A 7434-nucleotide genomic window follows, 5' to 3' on the forward strand; every position below is an offset into this window, starting at 1 on the left:
CTACATTGTATCCCGTATAATGCTTCATATGGAGATACATGAATGCTCGACTGGTAGTTGTTATTATACGAAAACTCTGCAGGTGGCAAGACATGTTACCAAGAACCTCCAAAGTCTATAACACAAGCGTGAAGCATATCTTCCAATATCTGAATAGTGCGCTCGGACCGTCTATTCCTCTGAGGATGAAATAATGTACTCAACTCAATCCACGTGCCTAACTCACACTGTACAGACCTCCAGAAGTGCAAAGTGAACTTGTACCTCGATCAGAAATGAATGACACGAGCACACCGTGAAGGCGGACAATTTTGCAGATGTAAATCTTCGCTAACCACTCTGAAGAATAGGTAATTGCTACTGGAAAGAAATGTGCTGACTTGGTCAACCTGTCCACACTGACCAATACTGCGTCGAGTTTTATCTGAGTGTGTGGGAGTCCAACAACAAAATCCATAGTGATATGCTCCCACTTCCACTCAGGAATTTCTTACTTCTGAAGCAAACCACCAGGTCTTTGATGCTCGTACTTGACTTGTTGATAATTTAGGCACCAAGATACATATGCAACTATATCCTACTTCATTCTCCTCCACCAATAATGTTGACGCAAATCTTGATACATATTGGCGGCACCTGGATGAATGGAATACCTAGAACTGTGGGCCTTTTCTAGAATTAATTCACGAAGCTCATCCACATTACGCACACAAATATGACCCTACATTAGTAGAACTCCATCTTCCCCCACAATAACCTGTTTGGAACCAGTGTGCCGTTCTATTTCCTTAAGGACAAGCAAATGAGGATCACCATACTGTCGCTCTCTGATACGCTCATATAGATAAGACTGAGCGATTGTGCAAGCTAGAACCTAACTGGGTTCTGAAACATCTAACCTCACGAACTGATTATCCAAAGTCTGAACATCTGCAGCTAACGGTCTCTCCCCAACCGGAACATATGCAAAATTTCCCATACTCACAACCTTTCAACTCAAAGCATCGGCCACCACATTGGCCTTTCCGGGGTGATACAAAATGGTGATATCATAGTCTTTCAACAACTCCAACCCTCTTCTCTGCCTCAAATTGAGATCTTTTTGCCTGAACAGATACTGTAGTCTATGATGATTAGTGAATACCTCACACGAGACATCGTAAAGGTAATGCCTCCAAATCATCAGAGTATGAAAAATGGCTGTCAATTCTAAATCATGAACATAATAATTTTTCTCGTGAACTTTCAACTGTCGTGACGCATATGGAATCACCCTACCATCTTGCATCAATACGGCACCAAGCCCAATGCGAGATGCATTATAATATTCCGTATAAGATCCTGAACATGTGGGCAATACCAACACTGGCGTCGTGGTCAAGGAAGTCTTGAGCTTCTGAAAGCTTTACTCACACTCGTCTGACCATCTGAATGGGGCACTCTTCCGGGTCAATTTGGTCAGTGGGGATGCTATGGATGAAAACCCCTCCACAAACTAGTGATAATAACCTGCCAAACCAAGGAAACTACGGATCTCTGTAGCTGAAGTAGGTCTAGGCTAATTCTGAACTTCCTCAATCTTCTTAATTTCCACTTTTATGCCTTCTACCGATACAACATGACCCAAAAAGGCAACCGAGTCTAACCAAAATTTGCATTTTGAAAATTTGGCATATAACTGATTATTCTTCAAAGTCTGAAGCACAATTTGAAGATGTTGCTCATGCTCCTCTCGATTGCTGGAGTAATCAAGATATCATTAATGAATACAACCACAAAAGAATCCAAATAGGGGTTGAACACCCGATTTATCAAATCCATAAATGCTACTAGGGCATTTGTCATCTCAAATGACATTAGTAGAAATTTGTAATGCCCATACCGAGTCTGAAAAGCTATATTAGAGACATCGGATGCCCTAATATTCAACTGATGGTAACCATACCTCAAATTAATCTTTGAAAACACCTTGGCACCCTGAAGCTGATCGAATGAGTCATCAATTCTTGGTAAGGGATACTTGTTCTTGATAGTGACCATGTTCAACAGTCGATATTCTATACACATCCGCATTGAACCATCTTTCTTCTTTACAAATAACACTGGTGTACCCTAGGGCGAGATGCTAGGTCTAATGAATCCCTGATCAATCACGTCTTGTAACTGCTCCTTCAATTCCTTTAGCTCTGGCGGGATCCATACGGTATGGTGGAATAGAAATGGGCTGGATGCTCGGTGCCAAATCAATACATAATTCAATCTCTCTGTCAGGTGGCATCCCCAACAAATATGTAGGAAATACATATGGAAACTCATGGACAACTAGAACTGAATCCATATAAGGAGCTTCCGCGTTGGGATCACGAATATAATCCAAATAGGCCAGACACCCCTTCTCGACCATACGCCGAGCTTTCAGGCAAGAGATAACCCTACTGATAGAATGGCCAGGAACCCCTATCCACTCTAATTGAGGCATCCCCGGCATGGCAGACATCACTATTTTGGCGTGACAATCCAATATAGCATGATAAGGTGACAACCCATCCATACCCAAGATGACATAAAAATCTACTATATGAAGAAGTAGAAGATCCACGCTAGTCTCAAGAATCCCAACAGTAAACACACACGAATGATAGGCGTGATATACCACAACAAAATATCCCATCAGTGTGGACACACACATAGAAGCACTCAAGAAATCACAAGGCACAACCAGATATGAAGCAAAATAGGAGGACACATAGGAATAAGTAGATCCTGGATCAAATAGAACTGAAGAATATCTATGGCAAATTGGAACAATACCTATGATCACGACATCGGATGACTTAGCCTCAAGCCTAGCTGGAAAAGCATAAAATCGGGGTTGGGCCCTACCACTCAAAACTTCGTGTCTGGGATGGCCCCTAACTGGATGGCCTCCACCTTTAATGACCTGACATCCACCTCTAATGGCCGGACCTCCACCTCTACCTGTCTGACCCCTATCTCTAGCTGGCTGGGCGGGCGGTGAAGCAATCGCTACTGGAATGATCACACGAAAACCCTGCTACTGCATGCTGCCCTAAGACCTGGGGCACAATCTAGCAATATGCTTCGAATCACCACAAGCATAACAGGACCATGGCTATTGTGACTGCTGACCCTGAAACTGTCCCTATCGGCCTGAGTAACCTCCTTGAAAACTCTGGATCGGAAGTGCACTAATAGGAGTTAGTGGTGCACTATATGATGCCTGGAGCGCTGAATAAAACGTCCTGGGAGGATTACCCCTACCAGCCTCCAAACAAGGCACCACTGAACCCACCGAACTAAAGAGGCCTTTTATCAGACCACTACCCTCCCTCCTGTGCAATTACCATCTCGATCCTCCTAGTAACATTAGCAGCCGCCTGAAAGGGAATCTCTGTACCTATCACCTCGGCCATATGAAGCATGATAGGGCGACTGAGTCCATCAATAAACCTTCTCACTCTCTATCCCTCAGTAAGAAGTAAAAGGAGAGCATGACTGGCTAGATCCACAAAACGGGTCTCGTACTGAGTAACAGTCATACTGCCCTGCCGGAGATGCTCAAATTGCCTGTGATAATCCTCTCTCAATGTGATAGGGAGGAACTTCTCAAGAAATAGCCATGAGAACTGCACCCAAGTCAATGAAGGCGAGCCAACTGGTCTGGTCAACATATAATGTCTCCACCACCTCTTGGCGGAACCCGTCATCTGAAATACAATAAAATCGACCTTATTGGTCTCAACTATACCCATGTTCCACAACACCTCATGGCAGTGGTCAAGATAATCATATGGGTCCTTAGAAGGTGTACCACTAAAGTGAACTGGAAAGAGCTTAGTAAACTTGTCCAACCTCAATAAAGACTCAGAAGACATGGCATGCCTATCACCGGCCTATGCCGCAATAACTGGTTGAACTACCCCAACTGGAAAGGCTTTTAGAGCCTGATACTGGGGAGCCATCTGCTCCAGAGCGGGAGTAGTGGGAGTCTGTGCTCCTCCTGCAGCCTGTGAGACGGCTAGTGCCACTGGAAATGTACTATTTTAGGCCACACCCTCCATAAGGCTCACCAAACGGACTAGAGCGTCCTGAAGTACTAGAGTAGCTATGAATCTTTCCGGGACATGGACTGGTACAACAAGTATAGTCTGAGCTGGAACCTCTACTTCCAAATTCACCTGAGGTTCTACAATAGGTGGTGCTGCTCGAGCTCTAGACTGATCTCTACCTCTGCCTCTATCTTGGCCTCTGGCACGACCTCGGCCTCTACCTCTACCTCTAGTCATAAAATTCACACGACAGAATAAGATGAGGTGATATTGTTCCTAAACTTCATCGCCTCTGACAGATACGTATAGACGTCTCTGTATCGATCCTTCAAACTCTACTAAGTTTGCTCGTGACTTGTGAGACCTAGGTAAACCTAGAGCTCTAATACCAACTTGTCATGACCCGAAGTTCTCAAATATTACAATGCTACATCTTTTAGCACTAAACATTTTATTTTCGAATATGTTGTTGTCACGACCTGAAATTCTCACCTTCGGGACCGTGATGGCGCCTAACATTTCAATTTCTAGGCAAGCCAACGTTCAAAAAATCTTAACCATTTTAAAATAAATCAATTTAAGCGGAAGTCAAATACTGAAATAAAGTGCAGAAGACCACAACAACCGAATTATTAAAATACATCCCCGAATCTGGTGTCACAAGTGCACGAGCTATTAGGATAATATAAATAAAGGTCTGAATAAAATTCAAGTTGTTTGAAAGATAATACACAACTAAGATAGCATATAAGGGGATTTCAGAACTGCCGACGTTGTGCAGTTATACCTCAAATCTCCTCCAGGTAGTTGAATCCGAGCAAGTCTAAGGTACGCCACTGAGACCAACTCCAAAATCTACACAAGAAGTGCAGAGTGTAGTATGAGTGCAACCGACCCCATATACTCCATAAGTGTTGTGCCTAACCTCAACGAAGTAGTGACGAGGATATGACAAGATATGTACGTAAATAACATGTACAAGTATATACAAATACGAAACAACAATAACACAATAAATAATAATTTATAATTTGGGAGGGAACATGCGAAGGGGAATGATATAGTAATTTCAGCAGGAGAAGTGTCATGTAGCAGCCAATTAATTCATCAACAATAAAATGAGCAGCTGATAATATAAAAATTACACGGCACCACCCTTCGTGATTTTACTCTTATTTTTCCATAAATTGATATATAAATAATAATATTGACACAACATCACCCTTCGTGATTTAACTCTCTTATGGAACGGCATCGCCCTCCGTGCTTTAACTCTCTTTTGGCATGACATCACCCTTCTTGCTTTTACAGTCTTTGAAAATAACACGACATCACCTTCGTGCTTTAACTCTCTTCCTCACTTCATAATTCAATAAATAATAATGTAAATTTGGCACGGCATCACCCTTCATTCTTATACACTTTTCTTTACCATGAAAATAATAATAAATTTGGAAGAGTATTAAAATGTGAGGATATATACTTATCAATCAATTCACTACCAGAATACCAACCTCACCTTCCAAAATATTCAACAATAATTACATGAAAAATGATCAAATAAAGAATAATAATAATAATAATAATAATAATAATAATAATAATAATAATAATGATAGTAGTAAGAATATCTTAATTAAATAGGCAATTATTCACAATAAACAAATTAATGAAACATGCTTTGACTCAACCACAACGCATATGTACTAGACACCTCACATATACGTTGTACCCGCATATTAAATCAAGTAGAAAATAGACAAATAAGTCCTACTCTCACAAGTCAAGGTTAACCACGACACTTACCTCGCTTAACAACCAAATTAAAGATTTCAATACACCTCTGCTTCGCGAATTCGTGAACGGAAGCTTCAATTCTAGTCACAAATAATTAAATATACGAAATACTAATTGTGGGAACTAATTCCATACAAAATTGCTAATTTTCCAGATTAAAATCTGAAATTCGTTTTAAAAATCGACAGTGGGACTCACGTCTCGAACCGCAGAAAAGTCAGGTAATTCGAACACCCATTCCGATACGAGTTCAACCATATAAATATAATCGAATTCCGATATCAGATTGACTTTCAAATCCTAAATTTTCGTTTTTGGAAAGTTTTACAAAATATTCAATTTCTTCCATCTAAATCTGAAGGAAATGATGAATATAATTATGGATTTATGAAATATCCTCGGTATATGATATGGAACACTTACCCAGTTCGAAGTCGTGAAAACATCCTTCAAATCGCCCAAACACTGAGGTTTCAAAACCGAAACGAAATGAAGAAAAATTGCCATTTTTGACCCTTAATGTTCTGCCGAGTCTCGCATTTGCAGACAAAAGGTTTGTGGCCTCGCATTTGCAAGACAAGGGCCATATTTGCGAAGCCAAGAAGCCAGGGGAGTTTCGCATCTATGGAAAATGGGCCGCATTTGCGGCTCCGCATAAGCGGAAGAACTAGGCGCAGAAGCGACGAGGTGCGCATTTGCGATCGGCTGGCCACCGAAGCGGTGTCACACCTACGATCAAAGATTCGCAAAAGTGAAGCTTCCTTCCAACACTCAACATCCATTAAGTGACTTTTCTTTTCCAGAAGCGGGCACGCACATGCGGCCAAAAATGCGCTGGTGCGATGCACCAGAACCTCCACTGGACAACATGTTCCAAATGGTCTGTGGCTCGTCCGAAATTCATCCAAGCCACACGGGACCTCGTCCAAATATTCCAACAAGTACCATAACATAATAAAAACTTACGTGGGGTTTCAAATCAAGTCAAATAACGTCAAATACTGTGGAAATTACAATTCATACCTCGATTTGGACTTTTGAGTTTCAAACTTTTCAATTTACAAAACTCATGCTGAAATTAAAGTAATCCGAAATGACTTCAAATTTGGCATACAACTAATAAATGACATAACAAAACTATTTCAATTTCTAGAAGTGGGTTCCGACCCCGATATCAATAAAGTCAACTCCGCTGTCAAACTTTGGAAATCTTTAGCCTTTAGATTTCCAGTTTCTGTTAAATGGCGATAATTTGAGCTAGGGTCCTCCGAATTCAATTCCGGGCATACGCCCAAGTCCAAAATCACCATACAAACCTACCGGAACTGTCAAAATACTGATCCGAGTTTGTTTGCTAAAATTGTTGACCAAAGTGAACTCAAATGAGTTTTAAACCTCTATTTCACATTTTAATCCATTTTCACATAAAAGGTTTCCGAAAAATTATACGGATTACGCATGCAAATCGAGGAATGATAAATAGTGTTTTTCGATGTCTTAGAATAGAGAAATGAATGTTTAAATTAAAGATGACATTATGGGTCATCATTATTGTAGCGTGTTGGAT

Source organism: Nicotiana tomentosiformis, chromosome 8 (genome assembly GCF_000390325.3).
Source record: "Nicotiana tomentosiformis chromosome 8, ASM39032v3, whole genome shotgun sequence".
Taxonomy (NCBI): domain Eukaryota; kingdom Viridiplantae; phylum Streptophyta; class Magnoliopsida; order Solanales; family Solanaceae; genus Nicotiana; species Nicotiana tomentosiformis.